Source organism: Narcine bancroftii, chromosome 3 (assembly GCF_036971445.1).
Source record: "Narcine bancroftii isolate sNarBan1 chromosome 3, sNarBan1.hap1, whole genome shotgun sequence".
NCBI classification, from domain to species: domain Eukaryota; kingdom Metazoa; phylum Chordata; class Chondrichthyes; order Torpediniformes; family Narcinidae; genus Narcine; species Narcine bancroftii.
This window is the reverse complement of record NC_091471.1, coordinates 171,484,359-171,511,205: the sequence shown is the minus strand read 5'-3', so window position 1 is coordinate 171,511,205 and position 26,847 is coordinate 171,484,359. Positions and strand designations below refer to the sequence as shown.

Here is a 26,847-nt window from a genome sequence, read left to right as displayed (position 1 = left end):
CTCCCCTCCTCATTCTGACCCTTCATCCTCCACATCCCTTTAGTGTATGTACCCCCACCTCTCAACTACCCTACTGCATGTGCTACTCTCAGCTCCCCTTCCCTCGAGCATTCATTCTTGCTCTTTTTTATTTCTATTTTTACAATATTTAGAAATACTGGTATATCATAATAGTTTTATTATGTGATTAAACCTCAATGAACTCAGTTTTAATAAATGTGTAATTAGCTCTTTTAATTATGTGACAGCCTTAATTATTATGTTAAATATGTTGATAAAACCAAATTTCATAATGTTGTAAGATTGTGGTATAAATAATGATCACAATAGCTGATTGGACATTTTCTGATATGAAAGAAAAAGATAGATTAGACGTGAGTAGACTCTTTCCCCTGAGGGCAGGGGAGGTTGGAACAAGAGGACATAAGTTAAGACTAAGGGGGCAAAACCTTAGGAGAAATGTTAGAGGATGCTTCTTCCCTCAGAGAGTGGTGGCATAATCGAATGATCTTTTAGAGGAGATAGTTGCGGCAGGGTCCTTTCTGTCCTTTAAGAGAAGAATAGATGTGTACATGAATATGAGGGGGTTGGAGGGTTGTGGGCAGAGAGTGGGAGGAGGGAACTAGTGGAGTTGTTCAAGTGAACTGGCGCGGACTCGAAGGGCCGATATGGCCTGTTTCCACGCTGTAAATGGTTATATGGTTAATTCCGTTTATATAAAAAAAAAGGTTGAAATTTTGTGATTTGCATTGTTATATATTGTAATTTGTTCTTTGAATCAATTGAATTTGTTAAGGGTTTGAATGCTTTTGCATAGAACATGGGATCAAAAGCAGTAGACAAGTACATCATCAAGCTAATGGGTTCTTACAGGCAGGATCTGTCTCTTGAAAGGTAAGTGTTGATAACACATCTTGCCTTGGTGCAATTAGGATTTGGAGTAATCCACCAAATGTACATTAAGGTATACGGCCACTGCAGACCAACCTCCAGAATGCCAGCCCATCTTGCATTGGCCAGTGAGCCAGCTGACTGATCGGCATTCTAGCCTGCACTTGTGAGCTGCCTCTGCACTGCAACTGATGTCTATAGCTCACAGGTTATAAAGAAAGCCCTTAAGTGTGCGCAGCAGGATTGTGGCTTGATGTCTTCATAAGCCAGTTCTTAGATGTGAGCTTTCTTTTCATTAAACTCTCTGCTTCGTAGTTGTGGGAAAAAAGAGGTGTATTGGAAATTTTTTTTGTACTACAAACTTGAATAATTATCTTTCCTTTTACTTTATTTTTTTTGTTTGGTGGTGCATTGGATTAACTTAATTTATAGATTATTTGTTAGTTTTTTTAAGTACCTGTGTAGTTGAAGCAAGGAAGAATTTCATTGCATCTGCACATTGTACTTGTGTCCTATATATGATAATAAACCCATCTCATCTTGTTGTCTAGGATACTTGGAAAAAGGGAATAAATTAACCTAAATAAAGAATATGGAGACAAATCTCTCTCATGTTTCCTTTTGTAGCCCATTGCTACTCCCAGACCCAACCTGTTCAATGTTATCACTGTTACAATATGGACATAAAGAGCAATTGAACATATGTTACAACACATAATGCAGAAATGGATAATGAATGCTGAACTTCACTGTGAATCAACAATTCTCCAGTTGTGAGGGCATCCAGTTAATGGTAGGTATAGGAAATGGTAGATGGGCTGGAAACACGAGCATCTTAATTCAAATCCTGGATGCATCTACCCACAGTTCGCAACAATGGAGTGCAGATTACCAAGACCCTACTTTACCCCCTTTGGCTTATGATAAGATGGCTGGATTTTAGCCACATGATGATACTCCAGCCCTTGATGAGTGACAGACAGGGAACTTGATGTGCAGCACTTTGCATTGACATGGTTTGCTGGGAAGAGCATATTAAGAAAGTACTCGATGAGTCCCAACCAACTCATGTCTTTACATAACTAGGGATTGCTAAAACAAAGTTAGCTCCCTAGTAAAATATCTCAAAGTGATGCTGTGGTGGTACACCACCGGCCTACTGCAGGGGGCAACACCTGTACCTGCAGGAGTGTACCGGCGGCCTACTGCAGGGGGCAACCTCTATACCTGCAGGAGTATAAGGGGACAGGACAACATCTGGCCGGCTGTCAATCAGTCGACCTGAAGGGATCAAGCCCCACCCGGTCGGGTGTCAATCACCCTCCGGGATATAAGCCTGCACTGGCCTCCTGAACCCTCACTCCGAGATACTGCAGCTACAGCCAGTCTGGCTCTGTGGAATTCTTTGTGGATTAAAGCCTGTTGTACAGTCTTTACCTTGTGTGTGTCTGATTCTGGCTAACAGCGCACCACAGATGCAGGAGTTGAAGAAATTGGATATAGAATTCAAATGTTCTGCTATTCTGTAAGAGGCTGATGAGTGAAAACATTTTATTCACTGATGGCTTTCTATAGGACCAGAAACAATTGGTAAACATTGTATTTGATATTTGCTCACATCATCTCACTCTTTGAATTTAGATTTGGTGCTTCCAGCCTAATAGTGTGTGATCTTTATACTGATCAGCTATAAAACAGCTGTGGCTTCAGACATGTATGTTTCATGATCCTGGATAAGCTTGTATCAGATATTTACAAATTACTCTGCTGTCTCACTATCATACATCTGTAAAAACTCTCTTTATTAGTCACATTTAGATCATGTTTCCTCTCTAGCTGGTTACCTGTCCCATACATATCAAAAATTTCCTGGTTCAATTGTGCTGGTAAAGGTTCCATTATTGGAATATTATTGTCACCTAATACTATATTTAGAATGTAACATGCATGAAATTCTTTAACTTTGTCTACCGTAAGGAAGACAGAGAGTCACCACTTTGTCCAGCACCCCTTACACAAATGGTGTACCACCACAGCATCACTTTGAGATATTTTACTAGGGAGCTAACTTTGTTTTAGCAATCCCTAGTTGTGTAAAGGCATGAGTTGGTTGGGACTCATCTAATACTTTCTTAATATTTTCTAGCGAAGGATAAACTCACAATTCTTGATTTAAAAGACCAGTGCTCTAACCTCTGAGCTATCAGGGCCACTGATGTGACTTTTTTTTGCCATCCTCCGGGTTATAAAAATAAAAATACACCACTGTCCCCTTTCCTGTGAGTTATCCATTGTGAAGGTTGGCCAAGGATAGAATCAGAGTAAAACAAGATAGGTTGCAGATGCTGTGATTGTAGTTAGCATACCAAAATGCTGGAGGAACTCAGCTGGTCTTTTCAGCATATATATAGGAGACGTTAGTGCGATATACTGCCGACAATTTAGGCCTGAGCCCTTTTTCAAGGAAAAATCAAAAAAGACAGAGAGGGGAAGGTTGTAGGGGATGGTGAAGGCCAGGCAGAGGTTAGGTGGAGGGTGTTGGGGAGGGGAGGAGGGTAGAGTGAATCAGGAGGTGGAGGGTAGGAATGGTCCAAGGGAGGATGGGGAGGATTGGGAAAGTCAGAGGGTGGAGAGAGTAGCTCTTGAAGTCAGGGTGAGAGTTCGCAATGGAGGCTCGGTCCTTTAGGTTGCAGGGGCCAAGATGGAAATGTCTGAAGCTCGTTTTTGTTAGTCACCAAGTTCAGGGGGAAAGTTCATATCAGCGGCTTGATTCTGCACGTTGCCGGGGCCGAAACAGACCCACATGTGGCCCTGTGGGCCTGCGGGTTCAGGATGAAAGTTCATGTGGGATGCTTGATCCTGTAGGTCACCGGAGCTAAGGTAGAGACCTGCGTCAGGAACTTGGTCCAACAGAAGATGAAGTGTAGTGGAGGTCTGTGGTGAGTGAGGTACCAGAGCCATGGTAGTGAGAGAGCGAGGGTCTACTGGTACCTGTGCATTGAGGTGAGGATGGTGTCCTGGGTAAACTTGTACCTCTCACTTTGTTCGTTTTCGATTGATCACAGTGTTTAAGCTACCGAAAGAAAACAGAGACACATGCCGAGAGCACTTCAGTTTATACAAATCTTTATTACAAAATCTTTTATATGGTTATATGGTTATTTTAAGCTGATTTCAAACTACAATATGCAAGCCCTTCCCAATTATACTTATCAACGCCTGGACTGGTCCCAACTGCCGAAGCGAGGCAACGACCACACACGTAGTAGGTTGTCGGGGCGCCAGTACCAGCTTCTCCACCTCCCCCGACCGGGATGTTGGTTGGACTCTAGAAGTTCTTCTTCTTTCTGAGAGACGTTTCCACCCCTCAGAGAGTCTGAAACTTCAGCAGCGGGACCACGGCTTATATTACCCATTCTAGCTTATCACTTTGAATACAATGATTTACTTAGCTTCAAGGTCTCACCTGACAGTCTGCGACCAACAATCTCATCAATCTCAAACAGCAACCAGCTAACAAGTAGGAAGATTAAACGTTCTTGGTACCAGATGTCTTTTTGTCAGATTCCCCATGGTGGAATTTAGCTTATGTCTACTGATTCTTACATTATTCTCAAATTAGGTTACTGCATAAGCAAAAGCATGGTTTAAATCCCCCATTACAGATAGTCTGCAGAATATGGCAGGAGAAATGAAGAGAGCAGGAGTCAATGCAACGCAGGTACTTGAGATTCTGGTGGGGGCCAAACTGGAAGGCTTGGAACTGGAGCTGGAATCCACATGGCACCAGATGGTGATGGAGACAAGTAGCTAGGAAGGAGAGGTGGCTGTGGAAGTGAGTCTGGCTGAGAACATGGTCATAGAGCTTGAGAACAGAAGCGGTGCAGATGGAGAGCAGTGAGAGAGACTCTTACAGAAGTCCCTTTAAAGAGAGATGGGGAACCTCTTTAGGCTAGGCGTCCCTTGAAGAGATTTCGCAGTGGATCAAGCTATAATGGAATCAGGCTGTGATATGATGTACCTTGTTGCTTGTGATGTGCCTGCATTCACAATTTGTTGCCCATATAAATAGCTAGGTCAGTTGTTAGTGCCCAGTGAATCATGAAACAATACCACCTTAAAGAACCTATGAGCTGAGAATAAATGAAGGGAAAAGATTCTGTGAATAGTTTATTTATTAATGTTTTCTAGTATATTTCAATTAACACCTACTTTGCTTTGGATTGTTCCATGATAATCTATGCCGATGCACATTAGATTTAACTGAGTTAGTCAGGAAGGGTAGTCATGACTTAATTTTATGAAGTAACCTTTGGCCGACTGAATTGTGCAGAGCTAACCATTTGGATATGTGTCAGCAGCGAGCTGGCACCAACGATATTAACTCAGTGAATGGATATTTTCTGTTTCTCTCCAGCTGTGTATGAGAAATTGAACTTTTATTGGTTTTTCTGTTAAGTCAAGCTGGCTTGAGATCAATTTGTGATCTTTTATTGCATAATTAGCCTACTCTGTTATCTGTGTTCCAACAAAAGCTTAACATGTTGCTGCTTAACATAAAACAGGCATGTGATTCAGGACAATCTGTCAATACCTTATTGCAGCCGTGAGGAAGGACATGTTGCGCATATGTTAATGTTTCATAGCAAGCTGTAATATTCAGCAGAGGAAGACTGTGCTCCTTTCTGCACTGGTTCCAAAATTCAGTAAATCTAGCTGTGGCCACGTTGATTACCCTTATGGATACTGCATGATCTGCTGAATCTCTCCAGCACATTTGTGTATTGCATCTGAAATATTTGGTAATAGATTTGGAAATTTCCTTGGCGCTGAAAGTATAGATTGCGATTTATTACTTTGATAAATTTGATCGTTCACTCTGAGAGGATTTGGAATGGAAATCGTTTGAGAATGATTCCTTAGCTTCTTTTTTAGGACCAGCATTACCTTTTAGATTATCTTTAAGATCAGTAAGTATATTTCCAATCCAATTATTAAATATTCATTACATATTTGGTTTCAATTGTGAAGGTTTTTGGACTAATTTTTTTGTTTTACCTTAGCTAATATATATCTTAATTTTTTTTTTTTTACACATCATCTACTCTTGACCAAACCTTCCTTATTTGGAAGATTAAAGGAATTATCTCTTTTATAGATTTATTCGCTGATGGTGATTTGATGTCTTCTGAACAACTTTCTACAAAACATAATTTACCATACACGCATTTACAGATTAGAAGTTTCCTGAATAAGGTAATATCTAATTATCTAACATTACACAATCAGATTTACTTTACACTTTGTTCAGGTTAAGCCCCTTTCAGTAGGGTTTAATTGGTACTATTTATACTGTTATATTAAATTTGAGATCAATCCCCATGGATAAGATTCAACAAACGTGGGAATCAGAACTTCAACTAACATTATTTTCTGAAACATGGGGAAGATTTACTAGACTAGTTAATACTTCTTCACTTTGTGCACATCATTCTTTAATACAGTTTAAAATAGTTCATCGAGCTTGTATGTCTAAAGATAAACTGGATCACATCTTTCCCAATACAAGCTCTACTTGTGATAGGTGCAGTACTGATGTGGTTTCATTGACTTGTATATTTTGGTCATGTCCTGTGTTGAAAAGATATTTTAAAAACTTTATCAATTATACTGGTTATTCAATTACAACCTAACCCCTTAACTGCTCTTTTTGGAATTACTGATGTAGGTTCTTTGCCTTCTTCTACATATTGAGTTATAGCTTTTTTTGCACTATTAGCTAGAAGAGCCCACCTCACTGACAAAAGACAAAGGAGGAAAAACCCAACACCCAACCCCAACCAACCAATTTTCCCCTGCAACCGCTGCAACCGTGTCTGCCTGTCCCGCATCAGACTTGTCAGCCACAAACGAGCCTGCAGATGACGTGGACATTACCCCTCCATAAATCTTCGTCCATGAAGCCAAGCCAAAGCTAGAAGAGCTATTTCACTTAAATGGAAAGACTCTGATTCTCCTACATTATTTTAATGGCTTTCTCATGAAATGCCTTTCTTAAATCTAGAAATAAAGTCATAAGTCGTACTTTAGATTCAACTACTAAATTTAAAGGAACATGGAAGCCATTTATTGATTAATTTCTTGGGATATAACTGGCATTATTCTATTAATTAACTCTTACTTTCCAGAGGTAATATAACTCTTGCCATTTTTGTTATCTGTAGGTGTGGACCAGAGCTATGTTTTAAACTATTCTACATATCCTTGGGATAGGCTGCTCAGTTATTTTTTTCATTTGTAGATTAGTTGTTTTTTTATATAATATGAAAAATTCTTTATCTCTGTTTTCTTTGTTAGGAGAATTATTTCTAATATGTCACATTTTCACTCTGCAATTTATATATGAATCTTATCCTATGTAGACTTGGATGTAGCATTCTAATTGTGTTATTTCTATTCTTCTTAAGCTGAGTATATTAGGAAATGTGAATAAAAAGAAAGAAAGTATAGATTGTGTTTGAAGTCAGATGCAGGCGCATCTGATGCTCAGATGAGTAATGGATTCAGTGGTGAGTTGTTCAGCACATTGAGCCAAGGGGTCAGATATACTTTGTATCTCTCCAGCACAATTAGCGCTGCCCCGTTCATCTCAATAGGATGCTGACCTTCATTAGAAATGTAAGTTTAACCTAGAGATCTTGTTACTTTTCTTTATTTCACTCCTTGGCTACGTTCTGAATTCATGAGTAGTAAAGAATTCTGAAATATATTTTGGTTATAATTTTTAATTCTTTTTAAAACCGTTTCAACTGTTTGCAAATATCTTCTGCTCATTAAACAAAGTGAAACAGTTCCATGTCAGCATGGAACTGGAGATGGATTCTCCACTGAAAGCAAATGGATGCATAGCTCAGAGACTTCATTTTGATGAAAGACTCCAGCCTCAAACGTTGACCATTGATGCTCCCTCTGTTGCTGCTTGATCAATTGAGTTCCCCAAGTAGATTGGTTTTTACTCCAGATTCCAGCATCAGCCATCTCTGTCTGCAGAACAGAGGGTTATTCTCTTTACCCAGCCTAACCTACTTGAGGGATGGCTGCAAATCTGAGGGTGCAAGGTCATCTAGGGGCAGTATGGTATTCACTTTGCTCTACTATGTTCATAATTATTCTTGACAATATTTAATCACTGCAAATAAAGGGACTATCTATGTTTTCTGTTCATCGCCTCAAGAAGTTCAGTGGCAATAGGGATGCATTCACATGCAAGTTGGAGACACAGGAGACCATGGATGCAGTAATCTAGACAAGTAAATCTCAACCTTTTGTTGGCTATGCTCCCCCCCTCCTTTCTTAGGAATCTGCTCAAAATATATGACCCTCTTCCCTGTGAAGCAGTCAAGTTTAATCAGTTTCTTTTGTGTTTCTCTCCTATAGACCACATACAAAACATTTTTTTAAACTATGATTTTTTTTTCCTGTTGCCCCCTTTAAATGTTCTGGCCCCAGTTTTATCCCTAATGACCTGAAACTGCAACTGTCCCTGTTTCCATGGATGCTGTCTTTCCCTGCTGTGTTCTTCCTGCATTTTGTTTTGTCTTGCTTATCAGTTAAGTTTCTCTGTGTCATTCTGATTTGGTTTGGGCAATGTTGCTAGGTGTAATTTAAATTTAGACTTACAGTACAGTAACAGACCCTTTCGGCCCATGAGCTCGTGCTGCCCAATTACACCCAATTGACCTACAAGCCCATTTATGTTTTGAATGGTGGGAAGTGTGACAGATTATGTTATATTTTGTATTGTATATAGATATGTTTTAGAGGAGATAAATTCTGGCACTTTTTTTTAGTGTAGGTCACAAACAAACACTTCACAACAGATTTAATTTAATATGCCAGACCTCTGCTCAAGCCAGACAGTTCATTCTCCCAGTGCCTTTGTCTTTGGCTTGGCTTCGCGGACGAAGATTTATGGAGGAGTAAATGTCCACGTCAGCTGCAGGCTCGTTGGTGGCTGACAAGTCCGATGTGGGACAGCCAGACACGGTTGCAGGGGAAAATTTGTTGGTTGGGGTTGGGTGTTGGGTTTTTCCTCCTTTGTCTTTTGTCAGTGAGGTGGGCTCTGCGGTCTTCTTCAAAGGAGGTTGCTGCCCGCCGAACTGTGAGGCGCCAAGATGCACAGTTTGAGGCGATATCAGCCCACTGGCGGTGGTCAATGTGGCAGGCACCAAGAGATTTCTTTAGGCTGTCCTTGTACCTCTTCTTTAGTGCACCTCTGACACGATGGCCAGTGGAGAGCTCGCCATATAACACGATCTTGGGAAGGCGATGGTCCTCCATTCTGGAGAGATGACCTACCCAGCGCAGTTGGATCTTCAGCAGCGTGGATTCGATGCTGTCGGCCTCTGCCATCTCGAGTACTTCGATGTTAGGGATGAAGTCGCTCCAATGAATGTTGAGGATGGAGCGGAGACAACGCTGGTGGAAGCGTTCTAGGAGCCGTAGGTGATGCCGGTAGAGGACCCATGATTCGGAGCCGAACAGGAGTGTGGCTATGACAACGGCTCTGTATACGCTTATCTTTGTGAGGTTTTTCAGTGGGTTGTTTTTCAAGACTCTTTTGTGTAGTCTTCCAAAGGCGCTATTTGCCTTGGCGAGTCTGTTGTCTATCTCGTTGTTGATCCTTGCATCTGATGAAATGGTGCAGCCGAGATAGGAAAACTGGTTGACCGTTTTGAGTTTGGAGATGTGGGGGTGGGGGCTGGTAGTCATGGTGGGGAGCTTGCTGAAGGACTTCACAGGTAGGTTAATTGGACATGCTGTGGAGTAATGGATTGGTCATGTGGTTTTGTGTGTGTGTGTGTGTGTGTGTGTGTGTGTGTGTGTGTGTGTGTGTGTGTGTGTGTGTGTGTGTGTGTGTGTGAGACAGAGAGAGAATTCAGTTCTACAGTTCAGCAGCATCAGCTGGGACTGGAACAAGCTTGTGGAAAAACCCCATTTTGAAGATGGGTTGTGAGTTCTAAGTTCAGCCTATTGGGAACTCTTGTGGTCCATACAAGAAGAGATGGCTGGCTGTATTATGTTTCACCTGAGATAAAGGAAACAAAAAAGGAACTCTGGTGACCTGAAACAAAGAGGTTATCACCCGGAAAACCCTGATGGGGAAAGTTTCTTCGGCAAGACACTGAAGTGGCTGATCGGAAGGAATCAATTTGTGTCCAATGAGCAACAAATCTCTCTCTGAAAACTAACAAGAACCTTCCGGAGTGGTAACCATTTACCTTTCAAGCACCAAAGCCTGGTGAAATTCATAAATATTAAATTCTGGGCACAGTATAAGAATTGCCTACAACCAGTGAACTTGGAGGAGTGAGAAGTGAGATTGGATGGTGAATCAAAGAACTTTTCTAAACTTACACACACATTACATACACATGAGCTTAGAAATTGAAGGGGATTAAGTTAATAGTAATAATTTAGTTTGATCCTGTTATTATGTTTAAAAATAATTGAAAGCAACTTTTGTTTAAGTAATAATTTGTCATGGTGAATTTCTATTGTTGCTATGTTTTGGGGTCCTCTAGGCTCATAACAGAGGAAGCTGGAACCCCTGGAGGAAAACCCATACAGAGAGAAAGAACACCTACAAACTCCTTCAGATGGCATGGGATTCGAACCTTTGTCCTGATCACTGGCACTGTAACAGTATTGCACTAACTGCTACGGTAACTGTGCCACTCTGATCTTGGAACTCCTTCCTTAACTACATTATTTGACCATTTCTTTACATGAACTTTCAAAAATATAACATCCTTTTCTCAAGGGCAAAAAAGAAAGAACAACAATGGCAGCAAGTTGAATATTACAAAAATGATTATATTTTTAAGTGTATTTATTTATTATGATATAGTGTGAGGCATATCATCAGTGCAAGTGAATCCACGTACATTCCAGTCACAATTGCCGATGAACTGGAGCACAAATAAACATATGAACAAGAAACTAAGCTGAAGCTTAGAAAGGGTATCATAAATGCGTACAAGTTGAGATGACCGTAAAAACTTTTTTAAGGTCTCCTTTCAGATAATTGTCTTAATAAATGGGATCCTTCCATTTGAATGCAGCACCTTCGGAGCCTGATCCATTTTAGGAGATGTGTTCTTCAAGGCAATCTTATACTTGACATTTCCCTGATCATAATTTTTCATCAGTTCTCATCAGTCAGAGACATGGGGAAGCCGTAAAATTATCAGCCATCTTCCATGATGTGTGTGTGTGTGTGTGGGGCTATCCATGACCATTACATGGAACACGTTAGTTTTGATGATTGATGGGAGGAGCCTGAGTCCTACCTATTCCACCGTGTCATCACTTTATGTTCGCTAACAATTTCAGACACAAAATATCTCAAATCCATTATAATCAAACGTTTGTTTTTCATTATGTCAAACCAGATTTCCTTATGCGCTTTTTTGGTCTCAAAGTGACAGAGTTTGTGATTACGTCAAACCACATGATTTCCTTATGTGCTTTTTTTGGTCTCAAAGTGACAGAGTGAGTTTGTGATTTGTCTCACTGGCAGTTTTGAGCAGTGTTCAAAGTGTCATCCTTCTGCTCCTGTTACGTTGTCAAGGGACAGAGAGGTGACAGCTTGTCCATCCTGCCCCAGGATAACCTTCCTCTTGTTGGCCAGCCTTGTGCAATTAATGGCTTATGACAGTCAGGTATTCCCTTATTAGCAGAGGCTGAACATCCATTATTTATTGACCATATTTTATAGTGGATTACTCAAAGCATCAATGGTAACTATTTCCTTCTCTATCACTCTTCAATCTATGTACATGTGTTGTGCATTATGCAGCTTCATGAAATGATGTAGCTGCGTTTCAGGCTAGAAAGGAAGGTTTCAAGTCTGGTTAATTCTAGTTGTGGAACTCATGGAGATTTCAGGCCTTCATTAAGAGAAGGCCTGGAGGCTAGGCAGCAATGTAGAGGAACTACCTCAAACAGGGAATGAATAAAATCAGGGTTAATACCGCTGTCAAGGACAGCTCAACTCTCACCATACAATCCATTAATGGATTGTGATATCATCACAGCTGGTAATGTGTCACTCTCTCCCCTCCCCCACCTCCCTCCACCCCCAGCCGACCTCCAGCCTCACCCAAGATACTTAAAATTCCGCTGTAATGGAAAATAAATTGAAATGGAAATGTTTTAAAAAAAAAACATGGTGATGGATACATTTGTCTCACAGGCTTGTTTGGTCTTTGTAATGCGCGTCGAAAGAATCAAAGACTTGTTGATCCAAACCAAGGCTTTTATTAACTAAAAGACTGGAGCATATCACAAGTAGGTCGACCAGTCCAGAATGACCTGGTCTGGCTAGGAGCAATCCTTTAAGACCTGCCAGTAGGTGTGGCTACACTCTCAGCCAATCACAGTCATCCTACACTACCATCTGTACATATGTAGATATACACAATGATGATAGAATCTGTACTATCACATTCACCCCATCTTTGAGAACCGACCCAGGGTGGATGGAGGTTAGGATCTGTACCGTTCAGGGTGTCTGACCGTGGTCAGACCGGCGTGGGTCCGGGATTGGGGTCACTGGAGTCGTGTTGCCGGCAGGCCCGTGGCCCCTGCTTCGTTCAATTCCCCAACGGCATTGTTGACAGTTTGGCCTGAGCTGTTGGGGTGGTGTTGGTCCCTCTGTTCAAGCACATGACTTGGGGGAGAAGGAATAGGGGGAACTTGGGTTAAAGGCACTGCTGCGCCTGATCCATCTTGGGCTAGGTCCCTTACCGAGACCGTGTCCTCCCATCCATCTTGGTACTCAACGTAGGCATAATGCTGGTTCGCGTGGATCAGAGTCACTCGGTTAACCAAGGGGTCATTCTTAGAGTACTGGACGTGGCGACGTAAAAGGACTAGACCAGGAACCGTGAGCCATTCCGGTATGGTCGTACCCGACTCGGATTTCCTCGAGAAAGAGAACATCCTTTCATGGGGGGTGGCATTGGTCACAGTGCATAGGAGGGAGTGGATGGAGTGTAGGGCACTAGTGAGCACATCCTGCCAGCGAGAGGTGGGGAGACCTTTGGACCGGAGGGCAAGTGTAACCGCTTTCCAGACAGTGACATTTTCTTTTTCGATTTGCCCATTACCACGTGGGTTATAGCTGGTGGTCCTGTTTGAAGCAATACCACGCTCCAGAAGGTATTGCCGCAGCTCTGCACTCATAAATGAGGACCCCCTGTCACTGTGGATGTAACTGGGGTACCCGAAGATGGCGAAGATGCTGTGCAGGGCTTCTATAACTGAGGAGGCAGTCATGTCCGAGCAGGGCACAGTGAATGGGAAGCGGGAGTACTCATTGATGGCTATAAGGATGTAGGTGTTATGGTTGGTCGACAGTAGGGGCCACTTGAAGTCTATGCTGAGACCCTCAAAGGGGCGGGTGGCTTTGATGATGTGGGTGTTCTCCGGACGGAAGAAGTGGGGCTTGCACTCAGCGCGCACTGGGCAGGCTCGGGTCATGGAGCGAATCTCCTCGACCGTGTAGGGCAGGTTGCGAGCTTTGACAAAGTGCGCGAACCTAGTGACCCCTGGATGACCGAGCTCCTTGTGGAGTTTCTGCAGTCTGTCCAGTTGTATGTTGGCGCAAGCCCCCCTGGAGAGCTCATCTGGCGGGTTTACCTGGCTGATACAGTATGTCATAATTAAAGGTGGAGAGCTCAATTCTCCATCTGGTGATTTTAGGGTAGAGAGAGGGCATTCTACTCACATCAGAGTGTGGGGTCCAGCCCCGAGAGTACATGTCCATACTTAAGACCGCAGCCTCCATCGTCTCTGCGATCCGGAACACATCCTTTAGGTTTTCTCCCCTGTGCTCTAGCAGGCGCTGCCTCACCTCATTCGATCGAACCCAGCCACATAGGCATCCCGAATGAGATTGTCTGTGGTCTCCACAGCAGTTCTGTCTGTGCAGGCACAGTCCCTGCCCATTGCCCTTAGTGCCTGAATATAAGCTTTACAGGACTCACCCGGGCTGTTGCCTCCTTGTAACAAGTTTGTACTGAGCATAGACCCTGTTCACCGGTTGCTCGTAGAGCCCTTTCAGCACCTTCATGGCTGCAGTGTAAATGGTCGCGTCCTGGACACTCTGGTAGACTCTTGGGGCACCATAGTCATCAATATTAGTAGTCAATAGTTGTCCTCTATCACGGCAGGATCAGAGAGCTGTAAGTATGTTTCGAAGCATCTCACCCAGTGCTTAAAGTCATTTGAGGCTGTAGCTGTTTGTGGGTTGATGTCGAGGTGTTCCAGCCGTAGCATACGCTCCATCTCTTCAAAATTTCTTTAGTTAAGAAAATTGTAATGCACGTTAAAAGAACCAAAGACTTGTTGATCCAAACCAAGGCTTTTATTAACTAAAAGACTGGAGCATATCACAAGTAGGTCGACCAGTCCAGAATGACCTGGTCTGGCTAGGAGCAATCCTTTAAGACCTGCCAGTAGGTGTGGCTACACTCTCAGCCAATCACAGTCATCCTACACTACCATCTGTACATATGTACATATACACATTGGTGATAGAATCTGTACTATCACAGTCTTCCTATTGGAGTTCCTTAGACCAGGGATCCCACAGAAGAAATGGGTACAAATAACTAAAACTTTAAACACTGTTTTTATTTAATTTAAACTGTTTTACGTGTTTCTGAACAGTTGCCTCAACACCAACATAACAATGGTGTCTTGAGGCCTCGTGTCAGTAGCATAGACGTCAGACCTCAAGATGCAATTTTTAAGCAATGAGACTCTGATTTCTTTTGGTGTGAGGCTGGCCACAGATTAAATATTTAAACTGTCTCCCCATTCTCAATCACGCACTTGCTCGCTCCTTCCCTCTACCACTCTCACTCAATGGCTCGCTCCCTAAACAGGAAGCAAGGAACGGCGGAGGCAGTCTGGCCTGTGGTGATTAATGAGGTGTGATGAATGCGGCCTGGGACATGGCAGGGAGCGACGTACAGCAGAGGCAGCCTGAGCTGCATTGGAACGAGGGGCAGTGGAAGCAATGGGGGGTGAGTGTGGCAGAGATGGCCTGGACCATGGCAGGGAGCGAGGGACAGTGGGGTTACTCAGATCTATGGCGGGACAAGGTCAGAGTGGGGGGGAGGGCGGTGGACTTACTACAGTTCAGCCTAGGACTCAGGTGGAAGTTAATCCACTACTGTTGAGATATTTACTTTTTAAAAATATGCTTATATTGTGGCGGTACGCCATTAGGCAGGCGAACCGGCCCCGCTTGTCACGCATGCGATAGGGCAGCCGGCCAAAATAGCGCCATCGGGGGTTTCCTCCCAACCTCGGCACCAGGCTCAGAAGCCTGTGCTTGGGGCCCCACGTGATCCCCAGTGATCTTGGGGGGGGCCCCCAGTGTGGTTCTCAGCCAGGTCTGGGCTGGGAGTATAAGATCAACCAGGTAGCCTGCAATAAATCAGTTTTTGCTCACTGAGCTCAACCCGTCTGGTTGTGCGATCCTTCAGTTAGCAGTATAGCCGCTGCTACAATTGGTGACCCCGACAGGTTCAAACATCTTTGAACCTAACATGAACAACCCTTTGATCAACACTATAGCCATCAAGCTTCCTGACTTCTGGGTTCAGGAGCCGGAGACCTGGTTCAGCCGTGCAGAGGCTTAGTTTCACCTCCGCCAGATTTCATCAGATTCAACCAAGTTTTACCATGTGGTCGCTGCCCTGGACCAGGCCACCGCCAAACGAGTGCTGCACCTTGTTCAGAACCCACCCACGGAAGATAAGTACGAGACCATCAAGCGGGTGCTCACCAGCTCCCTTGGCCTCTTCAGGCACCAGCGTGCCGTACCTTGATGCCTTAGGGAACAGAACTCCAATCAAGTTGATGGACGAGATCCTCACACTCATGGGCGATCACACCAACTGTCCACTCTTTAAGCCCATCTTCCTCGACCATCTGCATGAAGACATCCGGCCGTTACTGTCCCAGGAGAGCTTTGTTGATGCTAGGAAGGTCGCTAAGAAGGCTCAGGAGCTATGGCCTGAATGTTTCCCGGAGGACTCAGCAGTCCAGCAGGTTACGAGTCACGGGCATGACCACACCAAGCCTTCCTCTAGCACTGCAGTGGAACACCTGGCCCCTGCAGGGGCCTCAAAGAGCATAGCCAGAAGCAAGTCATCCATTTCAGGCCTCTGCTTCTTCCACCAGCGCTGCGAAATCGAGGCTCAGAAGTGTCGTCAGCCCTGCTCGTTCCAGGAAAACAAGCAGGCTGGCCGCTGTTAATGGCTGCTATGGCTGGCTAAGAACACAGCCTCCTCTACCTGCGGAATTCAGTCAGTGGCCGACACTTCCTCGTCGACACCGGGGCACAGATCAGCGTCATCCCGGCCACAGCCATTGAGTCCCAGAATCGGCCTCTAGGACCTCCCCTCCATGCAGCCAGTTCCACAGAGATCCAGACATATGGAGACAAGACCGTCCACTTCCAGATAGGCCAGCGGAAGTTCTCATGGAGGTTCATCGTTTCGTCCCTTCCAATTGCCATCCTGGGTGTCAACTTCCTTCTTGCCCACAGACTCCTGGTTGACATTCGAGGTAGGCGACTGATAGATGCCCATACCTTCCAATCTGTTCACCTCAACGCCTCCTGCACAGAGCAGCTGCAGATGGCCACAGTCACCATGCCCAAAGATGAGTTTCAGCGTATCCTGGACGAGTTCCCATCCCTCCTCAAGCTGCAGTTCTCCGCCACCTCACCACGCCACAGGCTGTTTCCATTACATCCCCACCCAAGGCCCACCGGTCCACGCCAAGGCACGCCAGCTCCCACCGGACAAGCTCTAGATAATGAAGGAAGAGTTCTCGCATCTGCATGAGCTGGGGATCATTCAACACTCTAACAGTCCTTGGGCCTCACCACTCCACCTGGTCCTGAAAGCCTCCGGTGGCTTGCGCCCCTGCGGAGATTATCGACGGCTTAATGACGTGTCGGTACCTGACCATTACCCGATTCCCTCACATCTATGATCTTACGACCAACCTGCATGGTGCGAGGGTATTCTCCAAGGTTGACCTGGTGCACAGGTATCACCAAATCCCGGTGTACCCCGAGGACATACTCAAAACAGCCATCATCATCCCCTTCGGCTTGTTCGAGTTCCTACGCATGCCGTTCAGGCTCAAGAACGCCATCCAGATTTTCCAGTGCCTTATGGACATAGTGGACAGGGATTTGAATTTCGTGTTCATTTACCTGGATGACATTCTTGTCGCCAGCAGAGTCCGGACACAACACAAGTCTCACCTGCTCACCCTCTTCTCCCGACTGCCGACTTCGGCCTTATGATCAATCCGTCCAAGAACCAGTTCGGGAAAGAATTCATGCAGTTCCTGGGCCATACCATCACATCGGAAGGAGCCACACCTGCCACGACGAAGGTCACTGCAATCAGGGAGTTCCCACACCCGGACAACCTCAAGGGGCTACATGAGTTCACGGGTATGGTCAATTTCTATAATTGCTTCATTCCAGGCACTGTACGCATCATGCAGTTGCTCTTTACCCTCATCGTGGCCAAAGACAAGACACTCGCCTGGACTCCAGAGGCCAGCAGGGCATTCGAAGCCACGAAAGATGCCCTCGTGAAGGCTACCCTGCTCGTCCACCCACGCACCGACCTGTATATGGTGCTCTCCATCAATGCCTCCACCACAGCCGTTGGCACCGTCCTGGAGCAGCAGGTGAACGGACAGTGGAAACCACTGGCATTCTTTAGCTGACTTCTTTGCCCGCCAGAGCACAAGTATAGCGCTTTCGATCATGAGTTGCTGGTCATGTACTTGGCGGTGAATCATTTCCGCTATTTCTTGGAGGGGAGGCCTTTCACTATATTTATTGACCACAAACCCCTCACTCAGGCGCTTGCTATGGCAAGAGATCCCTGGTCGGCCCGTCAACAGCGTCACCTCTCCTTCATGTCGAAATTCACCACCAACATTCGGCACATGGCAGAAAAAGACAACGTGGTCGCTGATGCACTCTCACGACCAGCCATTTGCGCACTGACACCCAGCCTCGACTTCGACCAGCTCGCCCGGGACCAGAAGTCCGACGAGGAGACGCAGGCCTTCAGGACTGCCATCATGGGCCTGCGGTTCCAGGACCTCCTGACTCCTTATGGTGAGGGCACCGTCCTGTGCGATGTTTCCATGGGCACCCCGCGACCAGTGGTTCCCCAGCAGTGGCACAGGCAAGTCTTCCACCATATCCATGACCTTTCCCACCCTTCCATCAGGTCCACTATCCATATGGTGGCAGAACATTTCGTCTGGCATGGGCTTCGGAAGCAGATGGCAGATTGGGCCAGAACCTGCACCCATTGCCAGCTTTCCAAGCTACACAGGCACACCAGAGCGCCCTTACAAGATTTCGAACATGTCTGGGAACGGTTCAGTCACATACACGTGGACATCGTCGGACCCTTGCCCATTTCCCGAGGTAACTGTTCCCTTTTCACAGTGGTAGACCGAACCACTCGTTGGCCCGAGGTGATCCTGATGCCAGATGCCTCGATGGACTCCTGTTCATGAGCGCTTTTGAACGGTTGGGTTGCCCGGTTCGGTGTCCCGAACCACCTCACCAATGATCGAGCTACATCACTAGCCAATGGGCTAGTCGAGCAAATGCACCGCCACCTTAAGTCGGCACTTATGGCCCACCTCACTGAACCCGACTGGGTGGACAAGCTGCCTTGGTTGCTCCAGGGCATCCGCTCGACACCCAAAGAAGACCTACAGATGTCATCAGCTGAGCTGGTCTATGGTGCAGCACTAGCCCAACCCGATGAGTTTATCAACGTACCTCACAACCCCCAGCAGTCACTGCATGGTCTACTTCCATGCCTCTGGGCCGTGTTGGACTCCTTCACACCCCCACTGCCGCTCAGACACAGCACACGGGCCTCGTATGTCCCCAGCGAGCTGTACTCCGCAGAGTACGTTTTTGTCAGGCGGGGCCCATCCACAGCACCTCGAGAAAGACCATACGAAGGGCCATACAAAGTTGTCCAGCGTTCAGGATCCACTTTCACACTGGACATCGGTGGTAAGAGGGAACTGTTTACGGTGGACAAGTTAAAGCCAGCCCACCTCAACCCCACCGAACCAGTAGTTGTGGCCCAACCCAAGAGGTGAGGCCACCTGGCAAAAAAGGACATTGGCGCCGGTTCTGGGGGGGCCAGTGTGGCAGTACGCCATTAGGCAGATGAACCAGCCCTGTTTGTCACGCACATGGCGGGGTAGCTGGCCAAAATGGCGCAGTCGGGGGTTTCCTCCTGACCTCGGCAATGGGCTCAGAAGCCCGCGCTTGGGGACCCACGTGATGCCCCGGTGACATCGGGGGCCCCCAGCGCAGTTCTCAGCCAGGTCCGGGCTGGGAGTATAAGACCAGCCAGGCAGCCTGCAATAAATCAGTTTTTGCTTTCTGAGCTTAACCCGTCTGGTTGTGCGATCCTTCAATTAGCAGTGTAGCTGCCGCTACAATACATGCTTTATATTTATTTATTTATATGTTTTTTTAATATACTAGGTCTTTTAAACTGTAAATGACGACTGGGGTTCCGCGATTTCCAAGTGCTTCCCAAGAGCTTTCCTTGAGTTAAAAAGTTTGGGATGCCCTGCCTTAGACCAAGTAGGATTTCTTCACAAAGAGTTTAATTATAAATATAACCTGTGGTTTAAATCCAGAATTGCATCAGTTTTCTTTTTGGGTGTAATTACAGATCCTCATTTCAAAGTAGTTTTCATTTCATCATTCTACCAATTATTGTGCATTTTAATTTTTTTATTACTCATTCACTATTCCCTAGAATTTCCAAGTTTTTTTTTTAACATAATCTGTAAGTGCACTTTCCAATATAAAAAAAATCTGTAAGTATCTTCATGGCTAAAATGATTGGTTTTTGTTCAGAGGATCATCTCTGGGGCATGTACAGCAATGAGCTTGTTGAATGATCTAGGTTTGCTCCTGTCTCCTCTTGGGTTCTCAGAGAAGTAACATTTTAATTTCTTTATTCTGTAATTCAAAGCAAATAAAATAATAACAACTACAAGATAAGAGAAACTTTGCATGTGGTACTTTGAACAATGGTTTTCAAACTCTTTTCTTTCCATTCACATTCCACTTTAAGTATTCCCTATGCCAGAGGTGTCAAACTCAAATTCACGGAGGGCCGAACTAAATATTTATTGAAAATTTTCAACAACATCTGCATGTTTTCTCTTCTTTCAACATATATAATGTTAAACTTTTTCTTATTAAAATAAATGTTTAATAATTTGTTCAGAAGCATGAACAAATGAGAAATAAAATATTCAATAAATAATATTTCTCTATAGAGGATTTGTCAAATGTTGCTAGTGTGCTGTCGAATAGTAAAATCTGAGGGCTATTGAGAATGTGGGAGAATAACATGATTCCTGAAACAATCAAATGGGTGACTGATTGTGGGCATGAACTCTAGCAGGGTTATTTGCCATGCCCTTTTTCCATTGGTACAGCTATCCTTTGATTTACACACTTTTCAAGTTTTATGCCTAATGAGCTTGTATCCAGGTACAGGACCATTTTTAACCAGGAATATATTTATCACTGTGACATGAAACTATTGGAAGATCGTTTTATCCTGAGATTAAAGTTCATAATACTTACTCAGGCCAGTGTGCGGGAGGGCGGGGTTTGCGGGCGATTGGGTTGGACAACGACAGTGCGGGGGCATCGGCTCTCGCTGCAGGGCGGCATCTCAGCGGATCAGCGGCCCCGTCACCGTGAGTCGTGGATCGGCCTGCGGCAGGGAGGGGGAGTGGGCCACGGTCCTGGCGAGGTCAGGCCCGAGGCCTCCGGTTCCGGGCGCTGGGAAGTGGCCTTGGCTTCCCCTGACACCGGCCAGGCCCCAAAACCAGAGTCCACGGTGAGACCCTGCAACGTAAACAGAGGAGGTGGGGGCGATTAGCAGGCTGATGCCAATGCATTCTGGGATTTGTTGTATTACTGTGCATGCGCTATACTGGCGCGGCGGCCAGCGGGCCACCTCTAATACATTTTTGAAATGATCTTGTAGGCCAAATATAATTATCCCGCGGGCCAGAGTTTGACATGTGTGCCCTATGCCATAGGTGCTCTGCAATTAATAAGGGATTACTTAAAGTGTTATGTAAGTGGAAAGAAAATGGGTGAGAACCACTGTTCTAGTTTCAATTGTTACTGAGATATTTCGCTTGAGAAAAATTGTGATTGGCCCATTTCCGTTGGAGTTATGAAACTGCACATAACGAGTTAATTAGGTACAATTAAAACAATGATTTTCAAACTTTTTATTTCCACTCACATACCATTTTAAGTAATCCCTTACTAATCACAGATCATCTATGACATAGGGATTACTTAAGGTAGTATGTGAGTAGAAAGAAAATGTTTGAAAACCACTGCTTTGGAAAGCCCCAAAACATTTTAGAATAATTAAAACATATTTTGAAGTCCATTGTTATGTGGGGTGCACAGCAGGATCCAACAAACACCAGTGTTTTTATGACCCAGATCTCGTCTGTTCTTCAGTAATTCTGACTGAGGACTATATATCTACCTTCCCTGCTTCAGATGCAAAGCCCTGAAGCTGTTTCACCTATAGGTCTGCAGTTACTAAAACTATCAAGAACTACCATTGTAATTGGCCATGACTATATTGTTCAATTGAATTGTTTATTCTTAAATTTGCTGCGATAATTGAAGACTTTTGTGTGCTATCCAGGCAAGTTAATCCATCCTTTACAGCAGGTAGTGCAAGAATAAAACAAAAATGTGGAGTGTAACGTAACTCTAAATTACAAGGACAAAGTGCTGGCTGTAGGGAAAAGTGCAATTAAAACATTTCAAGGCTATCATCTTTGACAAATGAGAGGTCCATTTAAGAGTCTGATGGGAGCAGGAAAGAAACTATCCTTGAATCTTGTGCTCCTTCACCCCAGAAGAAGAAGGTACAAGAGTGTGACTGGTTGGGATGGGTCCTTTAATATATTGCCAGTTTTCCTGAGACAACAGGAGGTACAGACTGCGATGGTGAAGGGAAGGTTGGATTGACCTGCAATCATAACTCAGCAGTTTCAAACTGACTTGGGCAAAGCAGACTCTGTAACAGTTGAGATCAGATACAAGAAGGTTGAATGATTGTAATACATGTAAGTAGAGTTCTTCCAGAAGCAGCTTTTGAATGTCACAACACTCCAGTGCCATAAAAAAGGAATAATTTGCTTATTATACAAAAATGGAGAAAATCAGATCAAAGCTATCTCAATAATATCTTAACTATCATGTTTGATTTTTTTTTTTCATATGACTTCAAAAAGTAATTGAAAGCTACTTCTCTAAGATCGCTCATAGGTTCTGAGCCAAGAGGGAGAAATTAATTGGGGATTTCCTTTTTTCACATGATTCTTCCTCAGAGCTGAAGAGGGAGTATCTTTGTCAAGCTCAAGATAATCCTTGAAATATGGCTTGGAGACATCAGACCCAGCAAAAGATATCTTCATTGAAAAATTCTGAAATATTGGCTACTTCTGGATTTCGCTGACATCTGTGAGATGTGACAGCCCCCAAAAACTTTATTTAATACCTATTTTAGATATAGTATGTTTCCCCATATCTGAAAAACTTGGGGCTGGATGGTTTTAAGTTATTGGATTTTTTTTGGTTAGCGGAAGAAAACTGGAAAAAAAACCCCAAAAATAGAACAGTAGCATTACCCGAAACTTCCCCACCACCAGTCCCCAACACCTCCCCACTGAGGTCCACACACCTGCCCACGAGGCTGAGGTCCCCACTCTTGCCTGTGATGCTATTCTCCTTGATGACACTGGGACACTGGAGAACCAAGTACAGCAAAGGGCAAAGAATAAATGGAAAGAAATAGGGGAGGGAGTTACCTGAAACAAGGATAATTAGCATTCTAATTTCTTTCCATGTGCTGCCTGACCCACCGACTTCCTCCAGTTACTCACCGATAGCTTGAGATTCCAACATGCTTCTCTGAGCTGACATCTAGCTGTTTAGCATCTATCTTCCCAGTGCCAACAGAGTCCCACGTGGGCAAGTCAGGTGATAAGTTTGTTTCAAATTGTGACTTCATGTCGGCACTGAGAAAAAGTTTGGTTAATAGAACTTTTTTGGTTAATGGAATTTTGGATATAGGGAAATGTACTGTAGAAGCTGTTCTTCGGTCTGACTATCTGAACAATTTGTTTTTGTCACCTGTTACAAGAATTTTCAAACACTGCAGCTCGGTGAAAACTTCAGATTTTCTTTAAGATGAGGTTGGTATGATGTATTACAATTTGAACACCTATATCCTGGATAAATAATGATATCTGACCTTCATTCATCTAGTATTGGAAACCTGCATTGGTGTAGACATTTTATTGCCATGTTCTGGAAAAGTGTTGAAATAGCAGTTGACAGTGAATCATTAATTATAAACAGATTGGATATTTTTGGGAACTAAAACTAATGAAGAATATGGGGAAAATGCAAGCATGTGAACCTGGGTTACATGTAATAATGAAGAATAATAAAAAAAACAAGGAAATATGTTAGTCTGCACTTATTTCTATATTCTTAAGTGATTCCTATATTTAGTATATAAAATTATTATTTTCTATGCTTTTTTGTTTCTCTCCTTCTCTCTCACACACATTTTGCTCTTTCTCACTCCCTTTTTCTCTTTTTCTATTCAATTTATCTTGTAGCCCTCTTTTTTGCTTTGATTCTGCCTCATTTGTTCTTTCCCTTTTGATTTCCTTGTTTTTCTTCATTCTTTTGTTCTCTGATTCTTCTTTACTCTTTACTTCTGCTTCTGATTTTAACTTTCTTTTGACTCACGAGAGACTGAAGATGCAGAAATCTGGAACAAAATAACAGGAGGAACCAAGCACATTTTGCAGTATGAGTGAGAGAGAGAGAATGGTCCTGATGAAGGGTTGCAGCCTGAATGATCGACCATTCTTTTTCTCCCACTGATGCTGCTCAACCCACTAATTTCCTCCAGTAGATTGATTGCTTTTTTGCTCACTTTCTTTTGCACTCTTTCATTCTTTTCTCTCTCTCTTTCTATTTTCTGTTTCTCATTCATTCTTTATTACATTCTTCCTTTTTCACTTTTTTCCATCCTATTTTGTTCCAATCTCTCTGAAATTTTCTTTCAAAATTGTTTAATTACAAAATTGTGCATGAACAAAATGGAAATGTTAAGCCTCTAATCCTACTTCACTATTGTATGTGATCATTTTATTGACTGCAAAATCCTAACCAAAGTCCATAACTGTCAAGGTGCTGCTACCTGCTGTCATGAGCCACAGGTTAGTGCTGATGACCTTGCACTTGATGATCTCCACACCTCAGAAGATCCACTGTTATCTTACAGTGGAGTCCAGACGGGAGGCCCTAAACTTCATTTCCACAGGAAGGGCAACGAACCTTCTTGACAGCCTATTTAGAATCTTCCTTTCCCACAGTTTGTGGGTGGCAAGAAAAGAAACATCAGGGAAAGTGACAGGCACTGAGGAAAAACTCACTCACTCACAGCAACACAGACTCCTGTTCATTCTTGCTTCGGGCATTGTCTGCGTGGAATTTGCATGATCTCCCAGTGAGTGCACGGATTTCCTTTGGGGACTCCTGTTTGCCGCGACACCTGAAACCTGAATGAGTCTGCAGTGACCTGACTTCACACTGTCCTTTCATCTTCATGCTGACCAGATCTCCTTTTCTGCTATTTCCATATCTTCTATTTAACTTTTTTCTTCCCCAGCCCCCTCCCCCCCTCCAAAGTTCTCTCATCAGTCGACTGCAGGGAAATTGTCTCGAGTGTGTGCATGAGTGGTATATCTGGAAATGGGGAGGAGTGGAGCCGATGGCATTGTGCGGAAAATAAAAAAAGTATTAATGTAGGATTAGTGCAATATGGTTCAATGATAGTCATTGCAGACTTAGTGGCCAAATGGTACTTTTCCCTGCTATATTTCTCCAAGCCACAAAAAGAGGATCAAATGGGTGTCCATGAGGCAGTGTGACTTTTGGGCATCATCAGTAAATGAGATGTGGGTTTCAAACTCATGATATAATACTATCACCTGAAGATGGATCCTTTAGCTTTCCTTGATAGTTATTCCCTTGAAGTTAAACTATTTTAGAATAATTTGCTTTACCAGAGAATGCTTTGGCTGGACAGCTAGCTCCTGGCCCATTCTCAGAGATGGGCTCAGACTCCTGGTGGCAATATTTCTTTGTCTCCTTTAGATGCTAAAAAAGACTGGCTGAGTTCCTCCAGCATTTTGGTGTGTTTACTACATTCACATGATCTGCAGCCTATCATGTTTCAGAGTCTCCTGGTGGAATTCTTCCTCTAATATGATGACCACATATTCCATTTCCCTCATACAAATATTCCAGATTTTCTTTGTTGAGTCTGCACACCAGTATCATTTGGTTTTATACATCTACAAATACCCACACACTGTCCACTTTTGCAACATCTTTGTCTTTTCCACAGTCTCTGCCTCTCTTTTCTCTCTCTTTGTGTCCCTCCATCACTTTCCCTTCAAGATGTGTTTCTCCATTGATGGTTCCCTCCATTTGTTTCTCTTTGTCTCTTTCCCCACCTTTCCCTGACTCACAGTGGCATTTTCTCCCACTCTGTATTTCTCTCTTTCTCTTCCCCATCTTTATCACTCACTCTCTCCACTGCTCGCAATATCTCACTCTTTTGCTCTATTCCTTGTCTCTCCATCTTTCTCCCTGTTTTGTTTTATCTCCCCACCTCTTTCCCCCTTCCATTTCCTCCCTCCCCTCCCCCCACTCTCAAACAAACCACTTACAGACAGTACTAGATTTGATACTGGGTCACTGGTGGTGTAATAACATTGCACTACCTCTAAATTAAATATAGCACCCTTTTTTGTGGTTGTTTGTGAGACTCTACTGTGCACTGATTGATACTGACATTTCCTCACTATTTCATGCACCCATGAGGTTCAATGCAAAGTTACAAAAGGTCCTGCCTAAACTCGAGGAAAAAAATGTATAGTCTTTGAATGCTGTAACAAAGACTCAAATGACTAATCTCTCTCAGACTTTCAAATGAAAACTCCTTCTACTGTTGCAGATGTCGCAATGTTAGCTGGGTAGCTTTATCAGGCCAAATGCTCTGTTCAGCTCATGTTAACTCCCTAATGCAAAAGACAGACACAAATTTTATGAGAGGCTTTTGAGAGTGTCTGAGATGGATAATTTTCAAAACCACTGTACCTAACTATTGAAATATGAGCCACAACAGCTAAATCTTTACAATGACCATAGACTTGGAAGTTTATTACAGTTGAAAGTGGCTAGGATCCATAAATTGGATTAGTGCGCATCCATTTTAACCAGAATAGATTATGAATTGTTACAGGGGTTTAATTCCCTTTTTTTTATACCTCTACATCTGCTGATGTATTTGCTTACATGTTTTTGGAAACTAGTTAGAAGGCAGAATTAATCCCCCAGCTATTTCTGTCAAGTGTCAGCTTGGAGCAGAACAAAGACAAAATCATTGAATTTTCCAGCTTAAGGATCTCAGTAGCTAGGGCTCATCACACAGGCACACAGTTAAAGATCAGGCAGAGCTTAGCCAAGTCTGCAGGAAATTCTCTTCCAATCTGCTGTAACAAATGTGGCTGCAGAACAGCACCCTCTGTCAAACAGGCTGACGTCTCCAGTGTACTCACTAGTGAGCCTTCCTGAATGAAGCTGCCAGTTCTATAGTGTTGGGTCTATAAGCAGCCTCTAAATGGATTAAACCCTTCTCACTGAAGAAT

General features: G+C 43.8%; 1 protein-coding gene across 7 annotated transcripts in view; it reads left to right on the top strand.

Moving 5' to 3' along the window:
- Positions 1–26,847, top strand: part of psd3l (pleckstrin and Sec7 domain containing 3, like) — a 538,648-nt gene that overhangs the window by 49,663 nt on the left and 462,138 nt on the right. Inside the window, exon 2 of one of the 7 annotated variants that reach the window (XM_069925819.1) lies at positions 6,050–6,147. The exons of the other annotated variants lie outside the window; for them this stretch is intronic. The gene's annotated coding sequence lies outside the window, so the exon portion shown is untranslated. The remainder of the gene's footprint in view (positions 1–6,049; positions 6,148–26,847) is intronic. 7 annotated transcript variants of the gene reach the window in all.